Here is a 10,557-nt window from a genome sequence, read left to right on the forward strand (position 1 = left end):
TTAAGCTAAATTTCAACTTTAAATTTCAATATTGTTGTGTAGATGAGCTGAAAGTAGTATCGGTTGATTTTGAAATCCAGAAGTGTTGGTTAAAAATCACTTAAAGATCTTTTGACTGTTTATTTAGCATGATAGATTTCCTTGTTGCCGAGAAATAGTGGAATGATAAGGGGATAGTTTAATTCCCAAGAGAAATATTAAAACCGTGGCAAACTGATTTTGGAAGATTTTTGCTTCTCAAACTCGATTTTTTTTGTCAGATTTTTTCTTCTCTTCTTATTTTCTGGCATTTATTAATTTTAAAACTCAGCAATTTAGAGTGAAATCTATCAATGATAATTGATGAAGTAACTCACCTACATGAACAACAAAAAATATGTAAAATCTTTTCATCATCCTTTATTCATTCAACGATACAGATTAAAGGGAAGAAGGTCAAAAAGTAATAAATTCCCGGAAAAAACAATACAGATTTCGTACAGATAATCTTCGTATTTTACAAAATGGGGAAAGATTCTTACTTCTATAATTCTTTCTCATGGTAAATTACTCACAGTCTTCATAAAAACTTCAGTTAAAACTTTTCTTTTCTAAATCTTTTTGATATTTTACAATTTTGCTAAAAAGTTTTTTCAGTGAACCTTGAATTTTCAAAATTTATATCGGAAACAATAGCTGATTTAAAAATACAGATTTGTATTTAGTAATCCTTATAAAGTCGAAATTAGTTTTCAAATTCTTTGCACCTCAGAAAATGTGAATTTTGTTTCCTTGTGTTATAGTTTTGAATGCAGATTTTGGGTTCTGGAGATGAATTTGAATCTCTATCGCAAACAACAATTCCTTCATATTGAAACAGCTTTTTTAAATACTTTTTGTCCCTTTTTGCCTCTAAAAATTCAAAAGGAACACAAAAGTTATAACACGTAATCTCGTTTTCCGATTTATTGCTGCTGAAATGTTTGAGAAGATTTTTTTAAATTTAAATTCTTATGCATAATATTTTATATTCGATTTCTGTTTGGTCATCCATAATGTAAATGTTAGATGTGATACATTTCAAACAGAATTTAATAAAATCAGACCTGAAACTTATATTTTTATTTTTGACTTTCATAATATAGGTTACTAGCTGACCCGTTGTGCTTTGCTACACCTTCCGGAAATAAATGTAATTTGTTAAAATTTATTAAAATTTAGATTTTAGAGAGCATTGTTTTAAATCAAACCTCATCATACTTCAGAACCAACAACTTTGAAATGAGAGTTGCAGCTGCAGTTCTGAATAGCAATTCAAAGATGGTTTATATTATTTACTGATCTCTAAACTCTTTTTTCAAGATCTGAAACTTGTACTCTGTACCCAAAAAAAACCTTTTTAAATATAGTCCCTTCTTTGACTCTTTATCTTAAATTTACATGGGAGCTCTCCCTTTTTTTCAATTTTGTCCCCCACTGCTTGAAGAAGGTAGGCAATTTTAACCGGCTCGAGACCCAAACAGCACTTATCATGGTAATGAAAAATATATTAAATTAGTTATGTATTAAATACAGTGTAAATTTCTTTTTTTTTAAATAAATTTACTACGGTAAACATATAAATATTTAAAAAAAATATCAGTTGCATCACTAAATAAGTTCTCAGCGTTTTTTTTTTAATTTCTCTTTGAAAGTCAAATATTCAAAAAAGTTGGCAAAAGCTAATTTCTATTTTACATTTGTCCCGTATATTGGGGCAAGTGTCAATGCAAAGCTTAATTACAGATGCGTCAGAGTAATGGCTTTAAAATGGATTTAATACGAATTCCTGTTTTTTGTTCTATCAAGTTTCACTGATATATCTGCAGTATTCCTGCAATATAAATTTATGTTTGTCACTCCACTTTTAACGAATGCTGTTTAAAGGGAATGACCTTCATTTACAAAGACATTTAAGAATTTTCAATAGCCGCTGCAGTTTGAACATTCGGAATACCCTTTCTGGTCTTTCCAACATATTGAATCATTTTGAAGATGAATTTCTTAAAAGTTCGACGTTTGCCCTTGCTAGAAGTTGACAGAAGGGAATATTGTTTTAAACACTTTAAGGGTAAACTAAAAATTTCTCTTAAAAATTTTGCGTCCAGTTGAATATCAGTTCTAAAGTCTCGCTTTTCAAAAACGAAGCGGATCAAAAATCTCTTTTATGCAGCCATGTAACACAAAAACACTTTTCATGTTAAGTACGTACTTGAATTGGTATGTAAGCAAAAAGTACGATGGTTTTTTCAGAATTATTTAAAATAAAAAGCACCCATTTTCATTTCTAAATTCGTTTCAGATGTGTATTTGGGCCGAAGTAACATTTCTAGAAGAAAACATAATTTTTAATTTTTTATAACAGAAAAAGTTGAACGTTTGAACATGTTCTAATGTTCCTTGAATGAAAAGTCGAATGCTACCTACATCAACACGAACTAAATATGGAAGAATTTTTGCAAATCTTTCAATTGGTTTTGATTCGATTGATAAAATACCAATCCGTGTCACATATAGGCGTCATTTATTACCACGTGCTGTGTACAAATCAAATAAGCAAGAAAAAAAACCATCTAGGTTGCATATCGCCCCACGTGTTTGAGAAACAGGCGCCTTATTGTTAAATTTTCCAGCAATCAATGAAAAGTGTGCTTTGGTTACTATCCTCTTGCGTAGACGTTTGCTCGCCCATGGAGACGAAAAACAAACCCCAGGTTGAGAAATACGCGCCAAAATATTCCTACTGATCAGTATGCTATGCCTGGGTTACTTTCCTTTTGCGACGCCTCGACCATAGAGACGAAAAACAAACCGCCCAAAGGAAAAAACAATCTCAAGAAAATGGATGTCATGACTTTAATTTGTTCCGAAAAACTACGAATTTTGTATGGAAGCCTCTCCTTCCTTAAGTCGGATAAAGTTTTGACTATTACAGAAACCATCCCCGGCCTCAAAAACCCTCAGATGCCAGTTTTGACGATGATCGGTTCAGTAGTTTCCGAGTCTATAGGGAACAGACAGACAGACAAACATTCATTTTTATATATATAGATTGATTTCAGTTTACATATTTGAATGGTGCAAAATTGAGGGTGAAAAAACTTGCGAAAGAGAATCTTGACTGTGATTCAGAACCTGAATTCTAATTTTGCAATAAGTCATGAATTCCTTGTAAACGCAAGTGAAAATAGCAGTAGGGTAGAAGCACTAGTTATTGAACAGGTACCAGATATTGAACACTAGTAAAACATTTACCGATTAAAACAATAATATACAGTAGAAAAATGAATCAAAATTCGTTGTGTGCCACTGTTGAAGTATTTTCTACCTTTGTTCAAATTTTTATCAAGAATCTCGGACTCTTAAAGCCATAATCCCCGAAACTTGAATATGTGTTCAAATGTTGACTTGGTTTTTCGACTGGATGAAGAAAACAGCCTATTTTTGATTGGGGGGAAAATTGGATAAAAGACCATTAAACGTCTTAGATAATGATAAAAGTGTTTTCAACTTAGTCTTTTTGAATGATTTCTGGAAGAGTGGCAGCTTCTATTATCCTTATTTTCTTAAAATTTAACAAATTTAAGTGTTCAATCATTGGATCACAGAAAACGCCAATGTTTCAATTATTGAACGTTCAATCTTGCAGTACTCGTTTCTTAAAGAAATGCATATACCAGTTGTTGAACAAACATCGGTTGGTGTTTGGAAATGTAAACAAACTGTTTCTTGGTTGCTAGCTCAACCAAAATCGCCCCTGCAAGGCATACTATCAAGCGAAATACCCCTGAATATATGCAATGATATTCAATGTTTACGTGTTCAATAATTAGAACATTGCCTGTTCAATATTTGAATCATTGTGTTTAATCATTGGTACAAAACTAATTTTGAATAAAAAGGCTTAAATAATAATTTCAAAACATATTTTCACGAAAAAAATATATCGATTCGAAGCAGAGAAATAAGCTTAAGCTACGCTATCAAAATTTTATCAGAAAAACCTTTCGTTATTATTTACTGGCCACAAATGTGTTGAATCTCAAAGATGGTGTTCAATATATAGTGTTCTTACCCTACTTAAGATTTTAAAATGAGGATAGCATTAGACATCTGATGTGACTTTATAAAATTTAAAAATTCATAATAAACCAGCTGTAAACAAAAGAAAAAAAACAAAATTTGAAATTCAAATTTATATTTCAATTTCAGATATGTATTAGCTTTTTATTCTAAAAATAAAGTTTTATTAGAATGATTTTTCCTGATTCTGAATTGATATTCCTTCTTCGCTTTAAAAAATATTTTGAAATAATTATAAATCCTTATGGGAAGTTTTTCGCTGCTCAAAACTTCATCAAAAATGAATTCAATGCGGCATCAACACTTGTTGTTTATTACGATTGGATTTGTTTAGTGAAATATTGGTGACTAAAATACAAAAATAAAGATTAGAAAGTGAGACGGTCAAATGAAGTCATACGTTCCCTAAACGCCTACTGGAAAACTGATCACTCCGATGGATAATTTGACTATAATTTAAATTTCTTACAATCAAGGCAATTTAACACTTGAAGCCCAAAGGTTTATTTACTTCTTAGAACGACCAAGATCGGTTAATCCATCAAACATGGTAGAAATTTCTAAAAATAAAGAAAATTGAAAATCACATGATTCCGCACTTTTATAGTTTAATGATTTTTTTTTATTATTTCCTTCTAAATCTGAGCAAATAAAAAAGAAACTGCATATTGAATTGAAGGCAATAAATGGCAATAAATTCAAGAATTTAGAAGCTCTGAATTTGAAGCAAATATTAAAAATGTATTACGATTTTCTCGTGTTAATTTTAACAAATGAGGAAAATTAGTTACGATTTAAAAAAGTTGTACCTACATTTCATTAATAGCAAATTCAAAATCAACACTCAAAAGTGTGTTTTTGTAGAGTTACTTATCAACAAAAGTTATTTGGTATAATTCAGTCCAGGTTATCGAAAGTTACAGCTGCTTGAGTTTGGTGGACCGACTTTTTTCAATATTGAACCTTTTAAGTGATTAATTACTTTTTTGTTGAATAAACACCCCCACGGAGTGGAAAATTTTGAAAATTTGAAAGCACCTCTACTAAGAAAAGTTCCAACTTTTAATAGAAATTCGAGCTTTTGCGGGTATTTTATAACGGTTTTTTGGCGCTTGGGGGGGGGGGGGGGGGGTGATCAAAACGATCACCCCCCCCCCCCATAGGACCGCGTCTGGTGATGTAGCTCAGTTGGCAAGTCAGTTCCTTCCTGAGCTGATGTCCGTGAGTTCGAGCCCGAGAGTAAACAACTGCCAACTGCAACGTTGACATTGAGTCGCGAATGACACTAAAATAGTAAAACGACTATAATCGAAACACAAAAATGGGAAATTTCAACCAACAAAATCTTGTTTTCAAATTACAGTTCAAAAAATTTTTTAATAAAATTTAGAAAATTTTAATAAAATTTGGGAATGCGGTCAATTTTTGTACCTACTGTATAACCCTAATTAGGTAATTAGATTGTAACTTCTCTAAAGAATTGATCCTGTGGCAGTTTTAAAAATATTAAAAATCAAATTTGTAGAGCTCTAACCGTTCCTAAAACATTGAATCTAGAAGATACATTGAGGGTCATCTAGATTTAAATCTAGAAGGAAGGTCAAATATTATTTGCATCAATAGTGAACCATTTAGAGTAACGTAAATTTTCGAGGTTCACAAACATTAGCGATAAGCTTAAAGGTGTTTTTTGTTTTGTTTCCAAAAGTGTAGCTCCAAAGCAAAGGATTGAGCAACAGAATTCAGCCAGCATTTAAAATTATTAACAATGTAAAGTTTATTCAAAATTATGATTCAAGTTCACAAATCAGCTGTTTTGCGGTTCCCTTACTTAAACTCACCAGAACGCAGCTACGCAGACGCCACGCCGCCGTCGTCAGTGGCTCGTTGGCATTGACGCGTTATATTGCGTGCGGAAAGATGTGAGCTGGGATTAACTGAGAAAAAACCATAAAATTCACTTTACAATGCCCTCTTGCCAGACAGCAGAAGTTTTCCCACAAACACGCCAGCAGCGCCAGCTTTCCCGCCCCCTAGAAGACATGAAAGAAGCGGTCGTTCCGTTGGAGGTGTCGTTTTGATTAAAACAAGGGGTCTCAAATTGAACTTGAGAATTATTATTATAGCAGAACGCGCGACTTGATTTTGACAGTTGGTTTCGAAAACAATTCAACTTATTTTTAAGGAAAAATGGGTCCTAAATCATAAGGTTTAACGTTCCTAAACGATTAGGCTAAGTTAAACATATAATCATTGAGCAATTGAAAAGGGCTCAGCAGAAGCCCTCGTTGGTTGGGATACAATATTTTATCCCAACCCATTCGACGTGTGACAGAAATTCAATGGGATGTCATTTGTTGAAACAGAAGATCAGCCTAGTAGCAATAAAAGATTTAATCATATGCAAGCAGTAGCTCCAGCTCAAATTATTCACTGTCATTCAGCTTTCAGGAGTTCTTAGGTGATGGTAATAAGGTATCAACAAGGGCCCATTTTGTTTGGGCCATTTCCTTTCTTGACGCAAAACGTAAAGAATTGTTGCTTACTATATAGGTACAAGTGCAGCGTAGTAAGTTGGGTCTAAGTTTTCTGTTGGATGGGTCATTGTCTTTGGTCGAAGCAGGTTCTCAACTAGATTATGAAAAAATCCACCTACTTAATATTCATCTTGTACACATAATTGTTTAACATTTCTAACATTAAGACTAAGGTTGCCAGAATTTTTTCAGCACGTATACGGGCCGGACAAACCGGGCAATTTTTATATAAAAACCTGGCAAAATCTGGACATTGGATTTCAAATTGAATAAATTCGGGCAATATCCGCGCAAATTTTGTCAAAACTCAGACATTCCTCAACAAAAAACAAGGAAAAAATATGGAAAAAATGTTTTTTCATCAAAACGCATCGATTGATTTTGAACCGTATTTTAGGCCTCCAAAAAAGCTTTTATGATTATTTTTATAAAACTTGCTAAAAAAAATCGTTTTGGAGGTGTTTTTTTTTTATTTGCCAAATAAAGTTAAAAAAATCCGGGCAGAATCCGGGCATTTTTCAATGAAATCCGGCAGACGGGCCGGGCCGGACTGTTCTTAAATTTAATACACGGGCAAACCCGGATAAAACCGGGCAATCTGGCATCCTAAAGTAAGACACTGTAAGCCTCATACACAAACTGAACTGAAATTAAATCTCATCTTGTAAAAAAAAAACAAAAACTGAACAGGCATTTTTTTTTAAAGTTAAGTCACACTAAATTTTTACCTATACATATGGGGTTAGGGACTTATTTTGGACCACCTTGATTATCTATCTTATAAAGCATCATGGAAAATTTTATTCAATACTGTTGAAACTAGGCCCTGAATATACTCCACTTTTTTTCATGATCATTTACTTCATAAAAGAGATAATCGTGATGGTCCAAAATAAGTCCGTTACACCAGTACAATCAAAAATTTCATATTTACTCGAATGCGTTCCATTCTGGTTGAACAAAGGGAAATGCTATTGAACATTCTTAGGTGCCGTAAACTCGGGAGCTTTGATCACCGGAGTAACATTGATCAACAAGAAAAATGTTCATAAGTTTATCAACAATTATTATTAACATTTGGCTTGAAAGTTGAACTTTTCAGCTTTGTGTAAGTGTAGTTTTTGTGCTTATATTGAAGTAATTATGTGACATAATTTGGATTTGTTGCAAAACCGTCAAATTCAAAAAAAAAAAAAAGATGGTGTTTCAAATAATCATAGAACCATTTCTCGAACCCAAATGATTTCCCATGTCATATTTGGTTCAATTTGTTTGATTAGTTCTTGGTTTATGCAAAACAATTTGTTTTTGTTTGCTCGAATTGTTGTGCAAAATATTGTAACGGAGCCCCCGTCTCTCCTTCAAATCACCCCAATGGAAGGTGGCAGTAGTATCAAATATTCATAGAAACATTCCTTGTTACTACTCAAATACTCTACCGAGCGAAATTCGGCTCCATTTGCTGGACTAGTTCTCGAGTTATGTAAAAAATTGTATGAGTGCTCCCACTTTCAAATTTCCCCACAGGAACAACAGAGGGTTCTCAAAATATCATAGAGACATTTCTCGTATTCCAATACCTTCTCATGCTAAATTTAGATCCATATGCTTTAAAAGTTAAAGTTAAAGTTTCTAATTATGCTGGAAAATGTAAAGGAGCCCCCTCCGTCTTTCTATCACTCCAAATATTCATAGAACCCTGTCTCGTAGTCAAATTCTCCTCCAAGCCAAATTTGGTTCCATTTGCCCGAATAGTTCTCAAGTTATGCAATAAAAAATGTTAGAAGCCACGCCCCCTCCCTGCCTATATCCCCACTGAAAAAGGGAGGGGTAAAAATTAACCATAGAAACATTTCCTGTGCTCCAATGCCTTCCCATGTCAAATTTGGTTCCAATATCTTCATTGATTCTCGAACTATGTAAAAAATTGTAAGGTAGGCCCCTTCCTCCCTTGCTATCTCTCCGCTGAAAAGAGGGAGGGTTACCTAATATTCGTAGAAACATTTTTCAAACCCAAATACCACCACATGCCAAATTTGATACCATTTGCTTGATTGATTCTCGAGTTATGCAAACATTTGTCTTTTGTTGGGAGGCTCTTCCCCCCCTTCATGAGAGAGGGAGGGGTCTCAAACCCCTTGCCTTCAATACCCCCACCTACCGAGTTTCACGCAAATCGGTTCAGTAGTTTCCGAATCTAAAGGGAACAGACAGACAGACAGACAGAAATCCATTTATATATTATTAAAAAAAAACATCACCTAATGTTTTGAAGGTAAGGCCTTTGAAAGTTTTTAAATTCAGTTCTGAGAAAAAACAATCTTTGAAAACTGCCGATCCAAAAGCTCTACATCTATATATATAAAAATGAATTTCTGTCTGTCTGTCTGTCTGTCTGTTCCCTATAGACTCAAAAAACTACTGAACCGATTTTCATGAAACTTGGGATATGTGGGTATTGGAGGCCAGGGAAGGTTCCTATAATAGTTTGGGACCCCTCCCTATTCCTGGAAGGGGGGAGGGGGTCTTTCATTGCAAAGTAATAAGTCTTCATAACTCGAGAACTGATTAAGCAAATCATACCAAACTTGGCATGGGTGGGTACTTGGGTGCGAGGAATGTTTCTAAGAATACTTGGTACCCCTCCCTCCTTCCAGTGGGGAGATAGAAAGGAGGGAGGGGCCAACCTTACAATTTTTTACATAACTGGAGAACTAACCAAGCTAATGAAACCAAATTTGGCATGGGAGGGTAGTGAAATACGAGAAATAGTTATATGATTATTTCAGACCCCTCTCTTTTTCTATTGGAGATACAGGAAAGAGGGGAGGGGCTTTAACCCTTTATTTATAGCATAATTTGAAAACTATTCAAGCAAATTAAACCTAATTTGGCTTGAAAGGATATTTGGGTACGATGAATAGTTCTATGAATATTTATTACCCCTCCCTCCTACCAGTGAGCAGATAGAAGGAGGTGAAGGGGGTTCCTTTACAATTTTAAGCATAACTGAAAAAATAATCATGCGAATGGAACCAAATTCGGCGTGGGAAGGTACTTCATTACGAAAAATGTTTCAATGATGTTTTGAGAAACCTCCCTTCCCGGAAAATCCTCAGGGAGAAGTGTGTTCACATACAATTTTTTACATCACTCGGGAACTTACCCAGAAAATGGAATGAAATTTGGGCACTAGGAATGTTTCTGTGAATATTTTGTACTACTGCCTACTTCAAGTTGCGCGATAGGAAAGAAAGAGGGGGGCTCCTCTACAATTTTTCGTATAACTCAAGAACCAATCGAGCAGATGGAAACAATTTAGGCATGGAAAAGAATTTGGATACGTAACATAGTTATTTGCTTATTTGAGACTTTTTTCTCCTTCAATTGGGGTTACAGTTAGGGAAGACGGGAGCTCACATACCATTGTTTTGCATAAACCAAGAACTTATCTAACAAATGGAACCAAATATGACATGAGAACAATCATGCAATCGAGCAAATGGAACAAAATTGGGCATGGGAGTGTATTTGAATATACGGAATGTTTGATCTTGACTTCCTCCTACCAGGATGGGTAGGAAGAGGAGCTCCGATACAAATTTTATAGCATAACTTAACAACTAATAACGTAAACGAAATCAAATTTGCAGGAGAGGGTATTCGAGCACAAAAAATGTTTTTACGGTGGTTCAGCCCCCCTTTCTCCATTCAATGGAACGATAAAAAGTGGGAAGAAGGTCACTCATACATTTTTTTTAAATATTTTTATAACTAATCGAGAAAATGGAACACAAAAAATGCTTCTAGGATAGTTTGATAACCTCTCCACATTTAAAAAGAGACAGCAAAGATTCCATATATAAAAAATATGGTGACATAAGTTATAAACTTTTGAGGCAAAGAAATTCAGAGTCAT

The sequence above is a fragment of the Uranotaenia lowii genome, chromosome 3 (genome assembly GCF_029784155.1).
Source record: "Uranotaenia lowii strain MFRU-FL chromosome 3, ASM2978415v1, whole genome shotgun sequence".
In the NCBI taxonomy this organism is placed as follows: domain Eukaryota; kingdom Metazoa; phylum Arthropoda; class Insecta; order Diptera; family Culicidae; genus Uranotaenia; species Uranotaenia lowii.